Raw genomic sequence first — 24041 nt, 5'->3', positions numbered from 1 at the left:
ATTTTTAATATTAATTAAATTTATTTCTGGAATTAAATGTGATAAATTGAAAATTATTTCATTAGAAGATTCTAAAACTTTATTAACACGGATTTGGTACCTGATTCTATTAGGATAAAATTTATACCTAATCATTCTGTTCATCCTGTTCTCATTTTTCAACTTTAGCCTTGTTTTTTAAATTCTTATTTACTTTTTATTGGATATAAAAACTCATTAAATCTTTTTTTCAAAGAGGTTATTTAGTAAAAGTGCGAAAAGTTAATTACTAGTATTTCTTCACAACTATTTTGTAATAATTATTATAATTGAATGCGTCGAAAATACACAGCTTATCACAGCTATAGATAAAGATAAATAGAACTAAAGATAATAGATATAAGATAAATAGAACTTAATCAAAATTATATGTAACTTATTTACATTTAAATGATTGCAAAACGGTAATTTAACATACTTATCAAAAATTTTGCATTTTAAGGTGATACAGAAATACTTAATAGTACCTAAGTGTGTAAAAAACAATACTAAATAATGTAATAACACCACTTTTAGTTTTAAGCCTTTAACTTTAGGATAGGGACTGTTGAAATATTATTTTGTGATTGGCTTATTTCTGATGTAAAAGATAAAATTAAAGCAAGGGGGTTTTGGGACTTTAGTACATAAAAGCGTGGGAGGAGGTTTGAAATCTGTTTCTTTTTGCTATTAAAAGGGGAGGTGGAGTCCAAAAGTGTTAAAAAACATGCGCACTGTTAGAATTTTCATTCTGAAATTAGGGTAAAATAACGACAGCAGTCTGTCCATCTAATTAACCACAAAGCTTGTAGTTAAGAACATGTTTTACTGTTACGGTTTTGAAACTATTTGTAGAAAATGATACTCTTGGACACCGCGGTATTATTTATTTTATTTTTAAAAACTGTGAGTGGCATCAGTTGGCTTGTTTATAATTCACATGGAACGTTTGTGTTTTGTGCTTGTCGTTAGTTCTTACCTGTTTTATTTATAATAAATGTTTTGTCCTATTTAATTCTTCGTATTTTATTTCATAATTCAAACTCAATCTTTAATATTTATGAACCCTGCAAGCTGGATAAGTTTTTAGAACTGTTTTCAAGACTATTTACGACTAGCAAAATTTCTAAACCATAGAAATAAAACTTAAACGGACATTGGAGCTCTGTGGGTGCTGCGCCATTAATACGTGAATGATAATTTCGTATTCTAATAGCCCAGGGTCACCGATAGAAGAGAGTAGGACATTAGACACTCTTAAAGTGTTGAAGAAATGAAAAAAATATTGTAGTATCAACACTGGGATACGAACCCCTGTTCAGCCAATCTTTTCCGATTAGCTCTCTCAGCTACTGTGTGTATCCAACTGCACGGAACGAAATGGCTTCATAAGGTGGAGCGGATAGAATTCTGGTTGTTAAACCGTATAAGGTAAAAATAATCAATAAACGATTTTTCTCACTCTTTGCAGTTTGAATATCATTCTTTTTTTAAAGGTTATTTGACTGTTTTGGTTGAATATGGTAAAATAATAATGAAATAAATTGCTATTTAACCACTTTTACCAATAAATTTCCAACGGTGTACATGAATGACCCCTTATCCCTTATACCCCTAAACTTATTTTTGATAAAAATGTAAGATGATAGCTAAAGAGATCAAATAAGTTAAGTAATAATAGTATTAGTTAAAAAATAGTTGAAGAAAACTTCAGCAAATGTAGATTAAATCCTTTGTAACCAAAATAGAACGGAATAAAAATACAGTTAAATTAATAATTTACAAGCAAATTTCTTATTAATTTATATTAATGTTAAGTTGCTGGAAAGCTATGATTTCTAGATCTTGTTTGCTATTAAAATTATTTGATCATACGATTTTTCTGTGCAATAAGAAAACACAAACAATAATGAAAAACATTTTTAAATCATTATCGTTTTATGTTATATCGAGTAATATATCAATTGCGCATAATTCATATTTTAAATAGCAAGTAAAAAAATAAACACTAATTGCATACTACTATTTATTTATTTATTTTTTTTGTTAAAATATTTGTTTAGAAAATAGAAAAACTTAATCAGTCGAAAATTTAATTTCATTTCAGAACAATTGTAAAGAAATGAAACATAATGTGAGCTTTCGTCTCTATTGTTACTGGAAAATACTTTCTTCACGTGAATCGCAACATAACCTTGACCGTGAGAAGCATTACGCGAAAGACGTGATAAAGGGTTCGTTTTTGGAAAGACACTGAGAAGCACGTTTCACGGCAGGCCATTTGATATGCTCCTGGCCAGATCGGCACGTACGGCACGCTATCGCCCTAGTCACGTGGATTTCCTGTTTACTAGCCAATAATATAAATTCATATCCAGTTCTGTTTTTACTACATTCAATTCACTAATTCACCTTTTTTTTAAAAAAAAATAATTAACTAATACATTAATTTTTGTGATAAAATTTTTCGAAACAATAGAAAATAAAACAAATAGCTTTGCTCCAGATATTTTGTGTTGGATCTCAAGATTGAAACATATTTGTTAACATTAACAAATTAACATTTGCAACAAATTAACATTTTGTTTCTCAAATTTTCTGTATTGCTATAAGAATTTGTTTCAAAGCAACTCTCTTTGCGGATTTGTAATAAATTTTCAACTACTTTGATTAATTAACTATACAGTGCTCAAAATTTAAAAAAAATTTCACCTTGAATACATTTTGATGTAATGATTTTGAGTAGGGGAGATGGGAAGAGTGGGAAGATTTTTTAAAAATTTGTCAAAAAACCATATTTATTATAATTTTTAGTTCATGAAGTATTTTTTAACTATAATTTGGACGCTTGACTACATTCTGGTTTTTATCTAGAATTACAAAATTGTTCCGTTTTTCCATAATATTTTTTTAAACGGGTTGTTTTGTTCTTCTACACTTACCTAGCGTGGACAAGCTATGGGGCTTGTGCGGACGAGCTTTATAACCTATTAAAAAATCGCTTAATACAACTCATAAAGGTATATACAATAAATTTAAATAAATGAAATACAATTCATTTTGAATAATTTCACATCAATTTCAATACAATTAATTTTAAATAATTTTACATCAATTTCAATTCGATTAATTTTAAATGATTTCATATCAATTTTAATACAATTAATTTTAAATAATTTCACATAAATTTCAATACAATTAATTTTAAATATTTTCATATCTATTTTAATACAATTAATTTTAAATAATTTCATATTAATTTCGATACGATTAATTTTAAATAATTCACATCAATTTCAATTCAATTAATTTCACATCAATTTCAATACGATTAATTTTAAATGATTTCACATCAATTTCAATACGATTAATTTTAAATAATTTCAATTAAATAATTTCACATCAATACTAAAGTATTCACAGTGTGATTATGCAACTGCACAGATACACTAAGGTTATCAATTTACGATATCTCACAGAGGCAATTTCACCAGTAAATAAAAAAGTTATTCAAGATGTCTACTCTTGCCACTTGTCCACACTAACAACCTTCTCCCCTACCAGGAATCAATCTTAATGGTTCGAAGGCCGAACTTTAAATATGCTAATAAATTTGTGTAAACAATATTTTTAGTTATCAAATGAGACACAAAGACGAACTTTTTCTGAATAAAAATGCATTTTTTACGATTGATTTGGATTCTTGACCCTTAAAATATGAGGATTACGGTAGGATTTATGTTTAGCATTTAATAAATTTTTTAGCAACTGACATTAATATAGATTGATTTGTTTTTAATTTTTAAAAAAAAACATTACTAAAGCTTTAAACTGTCAGAATTATATTTCTCCGATGCATTTCATTTTGTAAAATTCTAAAGGCATAATTAAGTATTTGAGTTTGCAATTGAGCAATTGAAGCAATTGAAGTTAATTAAATTTAAAATTAAAATCATAAAATGGTCAAATGTTTGAATTTGCAATCGACTTTCACTTACAATTACTAAATAAATAAATGAATCAAAAATAAAAATTATTATATAATTTGTATATTTTGAATATATATAAATTAAAATGTTATCAAAAACCGAAAATGCTTAACTAGTTTGCATTTGCATTACTGATAACATTTAAAAAAGCAAAATTAAAAACTTTTTAAACTAAATATTGTACAGATTACTGTCAAAATTGATAACAATATATAATTAATAAATATGGTATTGCATATATTACAAATGAAAAATTACTTTCCAAATAATATTTTCAGAATTTGTCATTGATAATATGGAATTCGAATAAATTTTGTACGATACCACTTCCAAATATTTTTTTAATATTAAGTGACTGAACAAATACTTATTCTAAAATATTGTATTAGATGTTATAAATCTTAAATTTTTCTTGTTTTTATTTTTTATTTATAAATAGTTTAAACGTAATTCTCATTATATGAATTAACTGTGACACTCACTTCTCCCATTATAACTTTTATGAACTCTTAATAACTTTTTATAACTCCTCTCAGAAAACAAAAGAAAATAGTAATTTTTCTAAAGATTAGCGAAAAAGGTTATTAATTTGTTGTGTATTTCCTTGTATAGTAATACAAAGACGAAATTTATCATAGATTTTTACTTAAAAACCTTTTAATGATTTTTTTAAAAATTATCATGCTCGAATTATTTATGTAAAAGTTTTACAGGTGATTATTACTAATCATAATTTGTACAATCACAAGTTATCCACACCACGACTGATAACAAGTAATTATGATTTACAGCAATTTACAAGTAATAACAATTGTATATAATCTTTACAAAAAGTAGCTTGCTATTTGGAAACTATAACATTTAATTCTAACTCTTACATTTTTATGTTTAAAATATACATTTAAAGCTGCTTTTAAAGTTAAAGAGTAAGTTAACATTGCAATCTGTACTATATTAGAAGAAATATTTTAAAATAAGCCTTAAAATTAACCAATAGTTTTCTTTTTTGAACTTTTATAATTAAAAGTTATAATTATAATAATACTTTTAAGGCTGTTTTAGTTAAAGCGTAGGTTAGCATTCAGGTATACATTTTATACTATAAGAAATAAGTTTTAAAATATAAATATATATTACTTTTCGGTATTCATTGTATATTTTTTCATATATTTTGTATATTGTATTCATATATTCTATTACTATAAGAAATACTCAAAATAAGTTTTAAAATTTTCTTCTCGTTAACTCACAAATAGTTACTGAAGCATACTTTGCATTCCCAAGAGTGTCATATTAATAACTCAATTTACAAAAATAACACTTTTGAAAAGTGAAACATTACTCATTTTTTTTGAGCAAATGGCTATAAATAGCGAGAATTTTCTAAATCGTTTCCTAATTCTCAGTTTTAAGCATTTGCTGTTCACTAAAATAAAACATATCTAGACGCTTTTTAAGTTTACAGTAATGGATTTCAAGTTGTAAGAAATTTAGAATCATTTGTAACATTTTATGCATTTTTAACTAAAGCAAATTTTTTAACATTTCTTAAAGAAAATACGAAACAAGGCACTTAATATGCTTGAAATTGGGTAACAAAATCCAGTTTTCCGAAAAAGTAATTGATTAATTTGAATGTTTTGTATTTTTAACATAGCATGCATTAATATAATCAGAAATATTTATAATAAAATGTCTACTTGCCATTACAAACGAAAAAAAAAACTTTTAAATATGATTTATTAATTTTAAATGCAAAAAACTTATAATTTTTTAAATATGTTGATTTCTATAACTTGAAGTAGGGGAGAGTGGGGTCAATTGTAACATTTTTTACTTAACTATTTTTAACTAACAGAAAATCCAATATATTATCAGTATTAATTGACAGACGAGTAAAGTAGACTATTCTCTACTAGAAAAAAAAAATACCTTATTTTAAATGTTATTATATTAGTAATTAACAATTTTTGACAGTCGTGCACTTGTCCCCACTTACGGGGTCAATTGTAACAGTTCATAAATTCAACTAAAACATAGTTAATTATACATATTATCATAGTTGTGATATATTTTTTTATTGATCAAAATAGTAGTGATATTTTAGGAGTAAAAATAATAATGAGCAGAAACCTAAAGGGTTAAACTTTTAACTTTAAGGGGTTAAAAATTTTAATTTATGCTGTGAAAGGTGCAAATAAAATAATGCACATGCAACATAATATAAATGATATAGGAAACTATTGGTGGTTCTTAAAGAGCTAAGTAATGGTTTGTAAACATAAGATTATTTATTTTCAGCTGTTACAATCGTCCCTTTACTTATTGTTACAATTGTCCCCAAGACGCCATTTCAGCTTCCCTTGTTAAAAACAATGCTAGTTAATTAGCAAAACTAATGTTTTTTTTTATTGAAATGTTAATTAAAGTGTCCACTTACGTATTCGGTTACTAATTTTTATTTGTTTAAACAAAATTACTTTGCTACAATATAATATTCTAATACCAAAAAAAGTACTTGCGTGGCGTGAAAATATCTTTTGTGACGTAACTCTTTCAAAAGTACATAAAAATGGTTGCCATCAGGGGTGTACATGTAGATTTATTAAATACACCTTGTGCGCCACCTAGGAGCCAAATCTAGAACCCGACACTTGAAATTTTTGCTCTGTTACAATCGTGCCCTGTTACAATTGATTAGTTGACTCGCATATCTATGGCTTCACTATAGCAGTTCCAGATATAGTGGGTAAAATTTTCCAAAAATATTCATAAATACACTGTAGCTGACACATAGTTTCATAACTTCACCATAGCTGTTTCAAATATAGTGAGTAAAATTTTCCAAAAAATATTCATAGCTCTACTATAACGGACACATAACTTCACTATAGGTGTTTCAGATGTAGAAAGTGAAATTACCCCAAAATATTTATAACTATACTATAAAGACTCATATGGCTTCACTATAGCAGTTTCAGATATAGTGGGTGAAATTATTCAAAAGTATTCATAGCTACACTATGGATAGCTGCATCGTTTCATATGGCTGTTTCAGACATATGGGTGTTCAGACAACTAAAAATACCACACATTAAGCGTGGTTCTAAAAAATAAGTTCTATAAAATCAGGGGTCTGGCCAGGCCAAATTTACTACCGTTTAGCGGTACTTTCGCAAATTCAACTTTAGGATAAATGGTAATTTCACAAATTCAACTTTAGGAAAAACGACAGTTTCACAAAATACTTTTTCATAAATTTTCTTTTTTGTATCCCGTAAGAAAATCCATATTTTTACCATATTTTTGTGTTGATTCTTAATATAATTTTTAATTCTCGCAAATTATGTCTAAATTTTCTCAAAATAGGTACCTCTCAGAAAAACCTAGACGGATCCCTAAAAATAATTTTTTCATAATAGTTTTTTCATAATAGAATCTTCTGTTCAATTATTATGTCATCCAGTTTCAAGAAAATTGTTTCAGATATTGTGGGTTCAATCACTCAAAAGCATTAAAATAAGTTTCAAAAAAATAAATTCTATAAAAAAATTTCTCTAAATCGATTTTTTTTCTCTTCGTAATGAAATTGCTCCCTCCTTCTAAACAAATATACTATCTATATCTGTTAAATTTCCCAGTGAAAGTGTACAAGAGCATAAAATTCATCCTCCCATTTACTTTATCCCACTCCTGCCGAGTAGCGGTCAAAGGTTAGAAGAGCCACTTTAACGGGCAATTCATCCTCTCCAGAGATGGAATATCCAGCTGGGATCATTAGGATAAAGGTTCCGGCTTACATCGCCGTTTCCACTACGCCCTAAAGCCGCCCGACATACTCAATAGTCACCGCCCAAGACCCGTACTTTTATACCGTCGGATAAATGATCGTCCCGACGCGGGAGCTTGCTGGGAGAAGCGTCAATTGTTTTTTCTAGATTTTGTAGGAGTTCGTATAAAAGAACTGATGTTTTTGTGCTTAATTGAGATTTAAATGATTTATCAAAATTTTTACTTGATTGTAAAATAAACAGTAATGAAAAAAAAAATTTTTTTTCGGACTAATAATTTTTTTTAACCCTTTCCAGTCACAAATACGTGCCAGCATAAAACCGTATCAATCAGGGTTAAAAGATAAAGCTGGTAACCGAAGTAGTTCTTTAGCAGTTTATTTGTGGACGGGTTATAATTGTTTGATTTCCTTAATTCACCATTACTTTAGTTCAAAATAAAATTATTTAGTTATACTTTGAAGTAACATTGATTATATATATGATTAAACTAACTATAATTAAAGTAAACGCAAAGTAAATCTGTCAAATTAGCAACGCCTACATTTAAGCTACCGTTTTTTAGTTATTTACATCCTGATTCTGATTTTGTACGAATGCTTTTATGAATCACCCGTCCCCAAAGGGTTAATAGTCCATAAATTACACATGTTGGGAGAATATAGTCTCAGATTTTCAAAGTGTTACTCTTTTTCTTTGCTGGACTGTAGTTCAAACTTAAAATTTTAAAAGTTTAATTTAGAAAACAAGGTTGAAGACTAAAAACGCAAATCTGTGGAATATTTTCGAAAAAATAAAATCATAATAATAAAAATTAAAAAAATAAAAACTCTTGTAAGTAAAAGTTTAAATAAATAATAAAAATATTTTGTTTATTTTCTTTACAGAATTTATTTTGCTTTATTATGCTTATTATAGATTCTCATTTTTTAAACAAGTTTACCGTTTTCTGATTGTTAATTCAGCATTCTTATTTTCTATCAGAATACGCAGAATTATCATTAGTACAAATAGACTCGATGTAAAATTTATTATAGAAAGAAAAAGAAAGCTAAAAAAAAAATTCTTATACCCTAATGACATATTAAATTATCTGATTATCAATCATGAATGAAAATCAATGATTAATCATGACAAGGATTATTCATTAATCATGAATAATAATGAAAGTAATTAATAATAATGAGAAGTTATTAATGAATTTTATGATCTACCATGATGATGTAATGTAATTAATTTTTAATATAGTGAAATGAAATGCAATTGCTTTCTAAAAAATTATGTTACTTTTCCTCATTTTTAACATATTATTTTTGACAATTTTTTTACTTTTTTCAGTTATAAATCGTTCAACTGCAACAGACTATAAAATTTCTAAATTTGAACATTTTAACCTGTTTTTTTATTGCTGGAATGAGCTTTGTTGTATTTAAAGAGATTTAGTTTTTCTTAACAAAAAAGAAAAAAAAAAAAAAAGAATGTTTTGTATTATTTTTAGGGGCTGCTATTGTACACATCACCATCAATTTGCAAAATCATACCTGATCTACAAGTACAGAAATAACGCAAATGCATTAAAAAAGCCCTAAGTAAATGAAAATTTTAATTGAAATAAAAAATTATCTTTAATAGAAAGAATTGTCATTGATTGTTTGTACAACTTGGAAGATAAAATTGCTTTACTTAACTACACAGTCAATTCCAATTAACAATGGTTAGATTAACGCAGTTGTGCCAGTTACATAAATTATTATCTCTCAGATTTGATTTTATATGAACGAGACTCCCCTGTTTATTTTTATGCCCACAGTCCAATAAAATCATCCTGTTGTTATTCAAAAAATCAATTTGATAATTTATTCTAAAAATACAATTTATTCAATGACGTAAATTGAAGCAATAATAAATAATTACAGTTCATTTTGCCGTAAAAAAAAACAGTAAGCATTGCAGAATATAAATAAACAGAACTATGTTTCGAATGGGAAAAAAATATCTTCACTTAAAAAATAATTCATTTTAAGCGATTTCTTACTGGAGTTTCAGTTCAACAAATAGTCCACTATATACTTGAAAAATGCAGAAATATAAAGCTAAGCAGAAGATTTGGAGTTAATTATTAAAAAAAAAAATTAGTATGAATTAGATTTTTAAGTTTTAGCAACTTGCACGAGAAAAAAAATTCTGGTCAAATTACCATATTGTAAAGACATTTCTGCTTTAAAAAAATATCGTATTGTATCATAAAAACATTTCTAGTAAAAAAAAGCATAATTCTGGTAATAAAATCAAAATATACGGTATTTAAACTATTACTGTGGTAATTTTTCCATTTATATAATAATGGTGTACTAGAAATTCTGGTTTTTAAAATTTTACTTCTTATTACCACACATATAGTAAAAAACGTCAAAACTGAAAAGTAAATTTAACCAAATAAATAGTTTTTGTATCAAGGTATCGTTACAAAATTTTACTACATTTACCAAATTTTATCACATATTGCAAAACAATATTTTATTGTTAATTTTACCAAAATCATTGCCAAAGCTCTTCGGTAAAAAGTACCGTGCATTTTGATATTCCCATAGAACTAAGAACACAGTAAATTTTACTACATTCTGGAAATTTTGACAATACTTTTATCCTCAGTGTGTGTCATACTTAAAATAATAATTATAATAATAATAAAAATTATCAAAAAGTATAAGTTTTTGATTTTTTATATACTGATAACTACTTGGACTAAATAAAATTAATTTTAAATTATTGTTTCCTTAAATACTACGCAAGTACACTAGTCTATAAATTTAAGTATTTAATTGCATGGACTTTCAAATTTTCTTATCAAACAGGTAAGTACCATTTTGGGAATTCTTTGTCCTAATATCTTAGAGCAAATTCAAATCTTACATCAAATGAAAATCGATAAACACACAGCTACCCTACCATACACTATTAAGAAATTATTGTAAAAATTTAATCTTTATTGTCAAATAATTTCATAAAAATATATGCGTGTTAATATTAGAGAGTAACGTAAGTTTTAAAAAAAAACTAGTCTAAAATTCAAAAAAAGGAATGACTAAAAAAGGTTTTTATTTTCATTTTTTCATTTTTATTTAGGTGATAATTCTTTATTTTTGCATTAAGCATTTTAATATTGATGGAAAAAGAAAAAAAAAATTCTTTTCAAAATTTTTTTTTATTTAATTCTAAATTGTTTTGATTTTACTTCATTTAATCTTTAATTTCCAAACTCTAGAAGCGTATTTAAAAGAATATCTGTGATATTTGAATGCCTGTTATTTTATTTTCAACCATTAGTTTGTGCTTTATTTAATGCAGCGTCTCTTGATATGCATTACGATTGCTTTGCCTCCCTAAAACTATCCAAAAAGCTATTTAATACATTTTTATAAATCATTAGACATATTACCGAGAATTTATTGCGAAATTTCCGGTTATGATTTCTCTTTATCCTTATTTGTCCATATTTATGCAGATTTCAAGCTGGGTGGCAGAAATTTCTTGCGCAACGTATCCGGTAGCTGTTTAAATATTTATTTTCGAACTTATTGCTGAATCTGTCATTGAAGTATTGCAAATCAAAGGGGATGGAACACCGCCTACTTATACCTCCCCCCCCCCTAGACACGACACATCCGTAGACTTCCTTTCCTTCCAATTTCCTTTACGTTTCCTTCCAAGTTCCTTTACGTTAAGAGAAATCTTCAGACAGGTACAGCAATTCCAAAAACGGTATTTCTGACAGTGATAGATGAAGAAAAATAGCAGCTCGTCATGCTATGTCGCGCCTGAGTGCCAAAATCGTGCCAAAAAAGTAGCCGTCAGTAGTAAAAGTGGGAGGGAAAATGTTTACCAGTTTCCAAAATAAGACTTATGTCGCTATTTTTTTGCTGACACTCTAATTAGTTTACTGATGTCGCAACTGAGAGATTTATTAATCTCTAGCGATAGGAAATTCAACTCCTGATATCAAATTCGGATGGCCGACAAATCACTTTGAAGGTTGGAAATTTATAAATATAATTTCAACAAATGACTAAGTTGATTCTACATTGCGTTCAAAAACATATCATGAGAGATATTTCTTATTTACCCTAAAATTAAAATAAAAATATTTTTATCAGAGTATAAAACATTTTATTATAATTGTAACAAATGACTAAGTTGATTTTACATTACGTTTAAAAGCATATCTTGAGAGATATTTCTTATTTACCCTAAAATGAAAATATTTTTATCAGAGTGTAAAACATTCTATTATAATTTCAACAAATGACTAAGTTGATTTTACATTACGTTTAAAAACATATCTTGAGAGATATTTCCTATTTACCCTAAAATAAAATATTAAATATTTTTATCAGAGTGTAAAACATTCTATTATAATTTCAACAAATGACTAAGTTGATTTTACATTACGTTTAAAAGCATATCTTGAGAGATATTTCTTATTTACCCTAAAATGAAAATATTTTTATCAGAGTGTAAAACATTCTATTATAATTTCAACAAATGACTAAGTTGATTTTACATTACGTTTAAAAACATATCTTGAGAGATATTTCCTATTTACCCTAAAATAAAATATTAAATATTTTTATCAGAGTGTAAAACATTCTATTATAATTTCAACAAATGACTAAGTTGATTTTACATTACGTTTAAAAACATATCTTGAGAGATATTTCTTATTTACCCAAAATGAAAAGAAAACATTTTTATCAGAGTGTAAAACATTCTGTTATAATTTCAACAAATGACTAAGTTGATTTTACATTACGTTTAAAAACATATTTTGAGAGATATTTCTTATTTACCCAAAATGAAAATAAAATATTTTTATCACAGTGTAAAGCATTCTATTTCATTCATGTATGTGGGTGTGGGAACAAACTGAATCATTATAACCATTAAAACAAAGCTAGTAATCGTAACTGTATTATTTTTTCGTCTGCAATCAAATGCTGTTGAGTCATAATGAACCATTTCTCGATTAAAACAAATAATAACGTCATTTAAATTCACTTCATCATTTAAGTTTTGCAAATAACGATGCATACTTTTTCAACTGCTATTTTGCATAGTTTAGTCAAATATAATCATAATATTGATTGAAACAAACTAGAAGAACATTTTGTATAATTGCATTTAAATTTGCTTTAAGCTATGAAAGCTAATCATACTTCACTGTTCTTCAATATCGATTAAAGTTGCATCATATTACCGAGTAAGGTTAAATAGCAAATCTCCTGTGCTAAATAGTTCAACTTCACATAAAAAATCTACTTTTATGAAATTAAAATATTATTTAAAGGGGAGAAAATGGGTGGTCGTATGCTTATTGACTATAAAAAATGGTAGAAAAATCCCTTTTTTTTTAATTTCTCCTTTGCTTATCATTGCACCTAATGTGAATACTCTATGTTAATTTGCTTTAAAATTAAGTGGATATTTTCTTCCTTTAGCATTCACTTTAGTTTTAAACAAATGCTAAAGGAACCGACAGAATATTCAAATTGTCAAAAAAACAATTTGTCGATATATTATGGTAGGCTTAAATGTATTGCTTCTTTCAGAAAATGTCAATAATAGTGGAGCCATTTTGCCAGCACTTTGCACTTCTTGCTGATTTGAAGTGGTACTTTAAAGTTGATAAATAATACCTTCTTAAATGTACAGACTTAAATTGTTAGTTTTGAGCCAAAATTTGTGCATATTAAAAATAAGATTAAAGCTATGTCGAAATGGTTTAAAGAATCTTAAGCGAATTATACGGATCTTTTTTTTTTCATTGCACATATTGAAAGAAATTAAAAACTTCAATTGGGGAAATCAAAACATAAAGATAAAAAACAAAATTAAACTTTTTCAACACTTAATATTAATTTTAAAAAGTAACTAAAGTAAAAAAGAATGGTTACAGTAAAGAATAAAAAATTTGTTTTAAGTTTTTTTTTTTTTTTTTTTAATATTTATTTTTCTATACATTTTAAAGTATAGTGAGAATGGGGCAAAAATTATGATCGAATTCACCTTTTAGAGTTCATTTATTTATTAATTTCAAAGTATATTTTTAATTAAATATTCGGATTGTTTTCAGTTAATTTAAATGTTCAAAACAAGAAAGACTTTATAAATTGAGACTTGTTCGATGTTAAAGTAATGTGCAGCAATCATATATTACTACATATATATTAAACCGTATTAAACTTAAATATATTAAACCGTATTAAACTTAAATATATTAAACTTATTATTATAATATATTATACTTATTATATTAAAAATATATTAAACTTAAATAACAGTTAAAAGAAATACAATACTTACATTTTTTTGTAACCAGTTATTGAGTGGTAAATATAAATAAACAAATAAAAAGAGCAATATCTAGAAAAAAAGGTAGTATTTGCTCTCTAAATAGTGATTTTTTTTTCTACATTCTCTTTTTTCTAATAATGGATTTATTTTGTAAAAAAATAACTCAACCGAATGTTTTCAATTCAGATTTTGTCGGTAATGATTTAAAATGATGGTTTATTCTTTTCGTTACTTTCGATCGTATTTAGAATTTGAATTTTAATATATATGTATATACATATGAACGAATACATTATGTCTTCTAACCCCTAAAAGATCTAGCAGTTTCGTAGCCGGAGGAAAGAATAAGATATCATTCGAAAATTCTATATAGTTTATCAGTTGCAGTTACAGAGAATTATCGGATGCTATTTTATTTTCAGTCATTAAAAAAATCTTTCTATATTCAAGCGATTGAAAAAATTATTGAATATATTGACTGTATTTTAATGAAACGAAGCAAATCTTTTCTCTTTAACTCTACCCTTTATGCTCCATAAATTTTATTTAAGTTATTTTTATCACAAATAATATTTTCGATAAAGAAGTGTTTGCAGAAGTAACATTTTAATTCAACTTTTGATTTTTAAAAATTTTAAGTCTTAATTATTTACATTATTTATAATAGTCATTAATTTATAAAGCAACAAATTTTTTACGAAAAGTCTTCTGAATTTTTTAAAAAATAAGTAAGAAAGTTGACAGGATGGCCCATTTGGTAGGGCGTTGGGCCCATGTCCAAGAAGTCGTTCGTGAGTTCGATCCCCACTACTGAAAATTCCCCGTGTAGTAAATGGTAACTGGTGTGTGTTAAATCTGTCGGGTCACAAAGTCCTTCATGTTCCCATAACAAATCAATACCTCTGGGGGTAATGAATTGGATATTGATCGTATCCGTGGCCATAGATGGCGCCCCTGGAAAACAAGAAACGTACCCTCTGCCTTAAATTCGCTTGGTTCTACCAAGCAAGTCTGCTGGTTGGCAAGTGGCATTAGAAACTACAACAAATAAGAAAGAAAGAAAATTGTAAACTAGTTGTAGACTAGTTTCTTGTAGACCTAGTTGAATGCCATCTTGCATGGGCAAGTTATGGGAAAATATTTAACTCAAGGGAGTTATTGTAACTAAAATTAAAAAAATTATTAAAAATTCGCAAAGAAAATATTGCTCACATTTAAAGCTCCAAATCCTATAAAAGCCTAAATTGATTTTAAATTTTTAAACAATCATAAAATCAGCAAGTTATAGTTTACTCAACTACTAATCTTCAAAACGGTTCTTTTTCGTTGCTCGCTAATAGGTCTCAAAAAGAAAGTATAATCACCAGAAAAGGTGAATATACTTTCAGGTGATGTATAATCTAGTTAAAAATGGAAAAATATTACAATACCAAAATCGGAATCAAATACCAGAAGTTCGGAATTTTTGAAGAAAATTACATAACTTTACTACACTTGTTTACAGATAGTAAACTAATTGCTAATACAAATATTGTCAAAACTTTAAATGATTTCTGTTAAAAATATTCAAACATTTGATATTATGCTAACAATTTTAAAATATTTTTAAAATCTGTTTTTGTTAAAAATGTACAAGTTAGTGTGTACATTAGGGAAAAAAATCCAGATTTTGTGAACATTGGGCAGGGAAATTTTATATTTACATGCAACAATTTCTGAATGGTTTTTTATTATCTGCTTTCTTTTTTATTTATCATGCTTCTTTATCAAAAATATTTAAATTAACTCTTTGGATCTTCTACATGAACCCAGGTGACCAAATTAAACCGCTTTTTTGATGTTTATAGAAAATATTAAACATTTTTTATAAATAAGTTATTATTTTTTCCAACGCCTACTCGTCATTCAAGTATCTCTAGGGCATATTTGATGGGCACTCCTTCAGGGGCACCATATTAGGTGGGCCAACGTTGCTCCCTAAATAAAGACAGATAGTACAGAGAATTAAATAACATCCATGCCTCCAGGATTCGAAACCAGGACCTTTCTGATGTGAGGTCAGCTCCTTGACCACAACACAGTCCGGTGGGCAAATAAATTACTATTAAACCTCGGTTAACAAAACTTTACATGGATGTCTATAAAGTCATAATAACTTTTCTGAAATTCTCAACTCAGAGGCGTGGTGGCTCAGGGAATAAAGTGATCACCTTCCAATGAAGTTCGAATCCTTGCGATGACTCTGGGTGATTCGAATTCAAGTTCAAAATTACAAGGCTACGGAGTTGAACATAAGTAGTCGTAAACCCGAAATCGGGTCCGCTGTTCAACGGCGGTTATATAGATAAAAAAAAAAAAGTTACATTTGAGCCGTAGTGGCGCAGGGGGTAGAGCGTTTGCCTTCCAATGAGGTGAACCGGGTTCAAATCCTAGCTATTCCGCACCCGGCTTGCACTGACCACAGTGAGGGCGTAAAATATCCTCAGTGGTAGACGGATCATGGGTTAGAATCCCTTCACCGTCAGGCTAATAGTGGGAAATTTTCGTGGTTTTCCTCTCCACGTAACGCAAATGCGGCTTAGTTCCATCGAAGGCAAATTCCCCCCAATACTTCATCCAGAAGTTCCCTTGTCTTTTGGATCAGGTTCAAAATTGCAAGGCTACGGAGTTGAGCATTGGTAGTCGTAAAACCAAAAATTGGGTCGGCTGTTCAGCAACGGTTATAAAATAAAATGCTCAATTCAAGTAATAACTATCTCTAAATTCTTATTTTCAGGATCAAGCTAACAAAACAAGATGATCAATAGCAATAATTTGGTATCCTTTAATGTAACTCTTAACTGCAGCGTAAATTAAATGTTTAGCTTTTCATGCTCATTGATTCATGTTCATTCAGTTTGATTGTAGCAGATTTAGTTCATAACATGAATTTAATTAAATAATAATAATTAAATAGTTAAGAATGCATTGCACATTAAATACTTTTATTTAAGGAAAGAAATCGGGCCGTATAAAAAAACAATTTTGTTTGCATTTTTAAGCCTTTTTTCAATTAGTGATAGTGTCTACTTCCAACGTAAATGTGGAAAGAAAAAAAAGAACTATTAACTACAAAAGACTTTACACGAAAGCATCAAGAAATAAGACATTCTTACTAGCATAAAACCATTCAATTTATCAAAGTATTACACTGAGAAAAAAAAAGTTTTACCAAAACTACAAGAATATGGTAAAATTGATCGTGTTTCTTGCTCTATGAGAACACCAAAAAGCTCGGTAATTTTTACCGAAGCACTTTGGTAATGATTTTGGCAAAATTAACAACAAAATATAGTTTATATAATGTAATAAAATTTGGTAAATGTGGTAAAATTTGGTTATTTTATTATGATACTTTAGAGCATGGCATAAAAACCATTTATTCGGTAAAATTTCATTTTCAGTTTTGTATTTTTTACTGAATGGGTAGTAATAAAAACTATAATTTTGGAAATCATAATTTTTGGTAAACCGTTATCATATGGACGGAAAAATTATCAAATAAGTGGTTTTAATACTACATATTTAGGTTTTATTTACCAAAAAAGTTTTTTTATTGTCAGAAATGTCATTACTATGCAGTAACTGTAATTTTACCAGAATTTTTTTCTCTGTGCATAATCTGCCATAAGAGAAAATAATATCTAGTTTCTTGGAAACTGAGAATGAAGCGAATACTTTAAAATCAATATCCAGCATTCAAAGGATGAACACTCCATAAATACCATTCCATTTTATATTTCTGAAAGTATCGTTGAAAAAAAATTTTCATACTATTAATGCGCTAGTCTCTTAAGAAATTAAGGGTATTCAGATCCTGCCCATACTATGTTTTGAAGTTAGTATGCATTTTAGACAATAACAAATCATGCAATCAAAAAGTTTTATTGATGGTTTCATAACGCAAATGAAAACTTTCACTGTAAAAAAAAATAAAAAGCCAATAAATTATTGTTATTATTTTCTTTCACTTTCTCCACAAATTGAATTCGTTTCTATTTCAGAAATATTTTCGGTTATTGTCTTGTAAAATCACAAAAACCAGGACAGTAACTAGCTGGTTCTCTAAGAGTTTTCTTTTTTACTTTAAAGTCGGAACAAAATTTGCCAGGCATGGAAAAAGATGATTTTTCTGAAAGCTATGTAAAGCAAACCTCAATGTTTCACCCAATAGTATGTTGTATAGACAATTGAAAAGTGTAATGGATAAAGACTCTAAGGGACATTTTTGAAATAATTGCGATTTTCTAAAGTAGAGCTTTATACTCTGAAATATTGATTTATTTTGCCAAGTTATTGAATTATGGAGATTTCAGTAGATTAAAGTACAAAGTGAAAAGCTTTGAGTGTTATTGAAATGGGAGTAAGTTCTGACTGCATTTGGCAACAAAATGTAGACGAGTAATCTTAGAAAGCTTTAAATAAGAAACGTCAAGCATGTGAACAGTTTATGAGGATAACAATTTCTGAACTTTAAAGGTAATTAACTCAAATTTCATAAAACATCACATAAAACCTTTATTCATGATCTTTTCAATATGTGCCTCTTTTATTGTTTTATTTATAATGATATAATAACATTTCTTTTTCAAAAATTGCCCCGTTAACCGAAAAGTTTTAAAGTCCAATTATCGCACTTTAATAACATTTTACATGCAATTACAATTTCGGAATTTTGTTTTTACAAGGTAAACTAACACTTATTTACAGAAATGAAATGTTAAGGTAGTGGTGGACTAGCTCAAAGGTCTAAAGAGTCATCGGCAGTTACACATTTCAACTTTAACTAATTTCGGAATTTTGTTTTTACTAGGCAAACTAACCGTTATTTACATAAATGAAATGTTAAAGCAGTGGTGGGCTAGCTCAAAGGTCTTAAGAGTCATTGGCAGTTACACATTTCAACTTTAACTAATTTCGGAATTTTGTTTTTACTAGGCAAACTAACCATTATTTACATAAATGAAAGGTTAAAGTAGTGGTGGACTAGCTCAAAGATCTAAAGAGTCATCGGCAGTTACACCTTTCAACTTTAACTAATTTCGGAATTTTGTTTTTACTAGGCAAACTAACCATTATTTACATAAATGAAAGGTTAAAGTAGTGGTGGACTAGCTCAAAGGTCTAAAAGGTCATCGGCAGTTACACATTTCAACTTTAACTAATTTCGGAATTTTGTTTTTACAAGGTAAACTAACCGTTATTTACATAAATGAAATGCTAAAGCAGTGGTGGACTAGCTCAAAGGTTTAACATGGCACAAAGTTTAATATGGCATAAATATGGCATACATGTTGGTGGGCGAACTAACATTTTTCTGTCTAGATGGAATGTACCAGTTCGTCACAGTAATAACAGAGACATATGTTTATGTTCAACAATCATCATAATAATGTAAATCTAAAATGACTTTCTGTTAAATGTAAAAATCATAACAAATATTAAATTATGCCACTTACCTTAATTGAGAATGGCAACCGCAATATAAGGAACTCTCTTTTTGCAAAGAATATTATCAGTTTCTCAAATTCACTTTACAATTGGTTTTAATAAGTCATCCCATTACTGACCAAGCATACTTGAGAAAAATATTCGACACAGTTTCAATTCATCTTTGAAAAATTTAAAAAAATTAAATCGAGTTAATTTCTTTTTAATACTATCCCATACCTCTTACATTCTTCTTAATATTTGTTGATTATTACTCCTGTTAATTCTTATTTATTCTAGAATATTATTGTTCTTTTTAAATGACTGATCGGTTTAAAGATTTCTAGCTGCGGTCACGAGTAAGCCAAAACTGCCGGAGGACTTAGCAGTCACCTGGATCCTCCAGTGAAAGGTGTGTCAATCAAACCCATCTTGTCACGCCCATTTAAAATATCATTGGAACCGAGCCTACAAAAAGGTGGGGTTATTTCTTTCTTAATAGAGCCACTGAAAATTGATCTATAGGTGTGTGGGCGTGGTTATAGGCGGAGACTCGATGGTAATGACACCACTGATTGTGGTTGTCGGCGAAAGAGCTTAAACACATAACAAGGTGTTGGATAGATTTTTTTCCCCTCTCTCTCTAACAGATTTTCAAAAGTGTGAAGGAAATTACGATTTCACGGTGGAGTTACAGTTTTCGCGCCGCACAAAAGATTAAACTTTTAGGGGTCTTTTTGATGATAGAATTGTGTGTCAAGCTCAAATTATTGTTTGAGATGAGATTGCTGTAACCTCGGCGTTATCTGCCAACAAAAGAGCGAAATGAAAAGGATTATTTGAATGAATGTAAAACGTATCATGGGTTTTATTATTTATGAAAGTTATCGTAAAAAAGTTTTTAAGTGTAAAAAATATGTAATTTAATGCCATAGAATATACACATAAAAGAACTGCTTTTCGAAAAAAAAAAAAAAAAAGAAAGAAAGAAAAACAGCGTCCCATTTGTGAGTTGCAAAGCGCACCAAATGGGGTTACCTCTTAAACTTTCTAACTTTATATTTATGCTTAGCGCTTTATGAAAACAACTTTAAATTCATAACTTGGAAAATAAAAAAAAATTATCTATTATTTAATTTAAGTAGGCATAATACTTAGAACACATGAAAAACGACTAATAATCGCAAGATTTGTTGCAAAATAAAAGCACTTCGGTTTTAAAGTGTTTGAAGATATCATATGCAGGGTGTTCCGTAATTACCACCTTTAATATGTATATATTTGGAATCTGAAGGGGGGAAAAAATAAAGATTTGCTAATGAAAGAGTTTTAAAAAAATCATGAAAATCGAATTGAAAGTAAGGAAGGTTGGTTTAGAAATATTAAAACCAGTTTGATTGCCTGTTCAATATTGAAGGAATACCAAATACAATGTAGACCGTTCAACGTGATTGCATCGGTATCTAAAGGTTTTAATTTCAATAAGCGGCTGAATCCACTAACGGAGCATCTACTTAACATTAGAAATAAGACAGTATTTTCTCCGTTAACGGTATTACGAGTATAAATTATAAAATTAGATTAATTAATCCTCAGTGGTTCAGAGGAAACATAAGATAACCCAAATTTGAATCCCAGATATGCTGGTCTTTACGAATTCTGCTCTCGACTCTCACAACGACCACAGTGTTGGCGTAAAATATCCTCAGCGGCTGGTTTATCATGGATCAGAATCCCTTTGTTAGGGTTAGGTTAACTATAGGAGGTTTTCTTCACTGTGTAACGCAAATTTGGATGAGTTCCATCAACATGTCCTCCGTGACGGCTAGTTTGCCCTAATACTTGTCTTCTGGGTTGAGTTAAAAATTACTAGGCTATGGAGTTGAACATTGGAACATTGATAGCCGTAAGCCCAGAAATGAATTAACTATTCAATGCCGGCCAGTTATAAAACTAGAGAAGATTCATCAAAGAAAATTAGCCAAATTTGTAAAGTATAATCGCCAATTAGAAATCTTAATTTAAGTTAGTGTACCAGTTTTAGTCTGAATTCAGTGTAGAAATACACAAATTAAAGTCGATTCCCTTCATTGATTTCTTATTGCTAATAATATATATATATATATATATATATATATATATATATATATATATATATATATATATATATATATATATATATATATATATATATATATATATATATATATATATATATATATATATATATATATATATATATATATATATATATATATATATATATATATATATATATATATATATATATATATATATATATATATATATATATATATATATATATATATATAGGAAGGAGACCTATGCTGTAGACAGAGTAAACTATATATAAGCACTTCGTTAATCTCGTTGAAAAGAACTATTCCTTCCCTCCAGATTGATAATGAAGATCGATTGGCGAAGAATCGCTGAATTAGCTTAATCATCGGATCTTTAAAATCATACTATATAGTTGAGATTCAACTTTTTCAGAAAATTAGCTGTCGAAATTTCATTAAAAATAAGAGTGAAATTTAATATTGAACGGGCCATCTATGTCTTCTACTATAGTTACCCTTCAAAATTATATCAGAGTAGACTTGAGCTTCAACTTAGTTTGAGACAAGCTGTCAAAATCCATATCGTTGTTAAAAATAAGACGGATTTTTAATATTAACGTGAGACACTTTAGATATTATTATATTAATTTATAAAGTAAAATCAGAAATTTTTGGACATTAATATTTTCCTTAAAAATGCTCTTTTAAAATAATACCACATACTGTATGCTTACGCGTCGTCTGAAAATGACATGGCACTTAGGAGGATATTAATCAGCCTGTTGAAGATTGACACAGTAGCAGACGATTATTTTCAAAGACATAGTAGCAGACGATTATTTTCAAAGAACAGAATTTAAATTGCTGTTGAAGATTGTCGAATCATATTTGACCAGGTTGGCAAAAAACATTAAATGTAAAAAAGAGCATATTGTATTGGTGGTTCACGTTTTCTCTTTGTTTTTTAAAAGAATAAGTAGAACAGGCTTTTTCTTTTTTTTAGTTGAACTTTCTTGTGTTTTTTCTCACAAGGTGAGAATTTTTCGTTAAATTAAACATTAAAATTTTATTTGTTGTTTGTTTCGCAATATTTTTTCAGTGTCACATTTATGCTATTAATTTAGTAGTTAAGAATAAAAGGTTCTTTTGGCAACTACAACACAGCTCATTTGTAACAGAGAAATCGTTTTTGTATATTAATATTTTCCTCAAGAGTCTTTCCCTAAAAATCTATCCTACATGATAGATCTTTACATTTTTCTGAAAAAGGCAGTCAAAATCTCATATTTTTATTAAAAGTAAGACTGGGTTCTTTAATCTACACTTTATTATAACTCAATTGCACCATAAAAACTGTAATTTTTGGACATCAATATTTACGACAGGAATCAACCTTTCAAATTATATCACATACTGAAAAGTTAAGCTTCTTTGTCCGAAAATGGCAATCAAACTATCATATAGAAAAAATATGATTTTTTTATTTTAAATGTAACATTTTAGGTAGTAGTTTTACTCAGATGCTAGTAAAAATGACAAGTTTAGGCCATCATTATTCCCAATAAATCGCATAATTTAATGTGATATACTGTAGAGTTGAGTTTCAGCTTTGTTAAAAACTACCAGTCGAAATTTGATACTGTTGCAAAAAATAAAATTGAATTTTAATATAAAACGGAATGTTTCAAATAATAATTTCACACATAGTGATAATCTTTCGTCATAATTTTTTTCTTCTTCAAAATTTCAATTTTTCTTGAGTCGTTCCTGAAAATGATATATAATAGATAAGAGTTGAGCTTTTTCTTTGTTGAAAACTGGCAGTCGAAATTTATTAAAAATAAAACCGATAGCCATGCATTTATTAAAGATAAAACTGACTTGTGATAGTAAACGGAACACTTTAAATAATAATTCTATTTATTTGCAATGCAAAATTTATACTTTTTGGGCATCAATATTTCCCGAAAAGCCGACAGAACTGTGTAGGGGTCAGGGAACGGGCCTTGCGTCGGAAAGGTTCTGGATTCGAATCCCGGGTAAGGCATGGATGTTCTTTCATTCTCTGTACTATCTGTCCTTCCTGTGGGAGCAACATTGCCCACCTAATATGGTGCTCTTGGAAGAGTGGCCAACAAATCTGCCCAGTAAATGCCTGAATTGACGAAGTGTTAATGCATGTGGGCGATGGAAGCTTAAAAAAATAAATTAATAAATTTTCCAGAAAGAGTTACCGTTTACGATGATATTACGCATTTTAAATTTCATGTTAAACTTAATTTTAGACTAGTAGTCGAAATTTCATATTTTTGATAAAATTATGGCTGTGTTTCAGTAGACAA

At 28.1% G+C, this 24041-nt stretch overlaps 1 protein-coding gene across 2 annotated transcripts in view; it reads right to left on the bottom strand.

Moving 5' to 3' along the window:
• The window catches only part of sim (bHLH transcription factor single-minded), a 143426-nt gene extending 123433 nt beyond the window's left edge, over nt 1-19993 (bottom strand). The window contains exon 1 of one of the 2 annotated variants that reach the window (XM_071184725.2): nt 19648-19993. The gene's annotated coding sequence lies outside the window, so the exon portion shown is untranslated. 2 annotated transcript variants of the gene reach the window in all.
• Between the last annotated feature and the right edge of the window lie 4048 nt (nt 19994-24041).

Source organism: Parasteatoda tepidariorum, chromosome 5 (assembly GCF_982258835.1).
Source record: "Parasteatoda tepidariorum strain Cologne lab strain chromosome 5, Ptep-v5.0, whole genome shotgun sequence".
NCBI lineage: Eukaryota > Metazoa > Arthropoda > Arachnida > Araneae > Theridiidae > Parasteatoda > Parasteatoda tepidariorum.
This window is presented reverse-complemented; position numbering and strand designations above follow the sequence as displayed.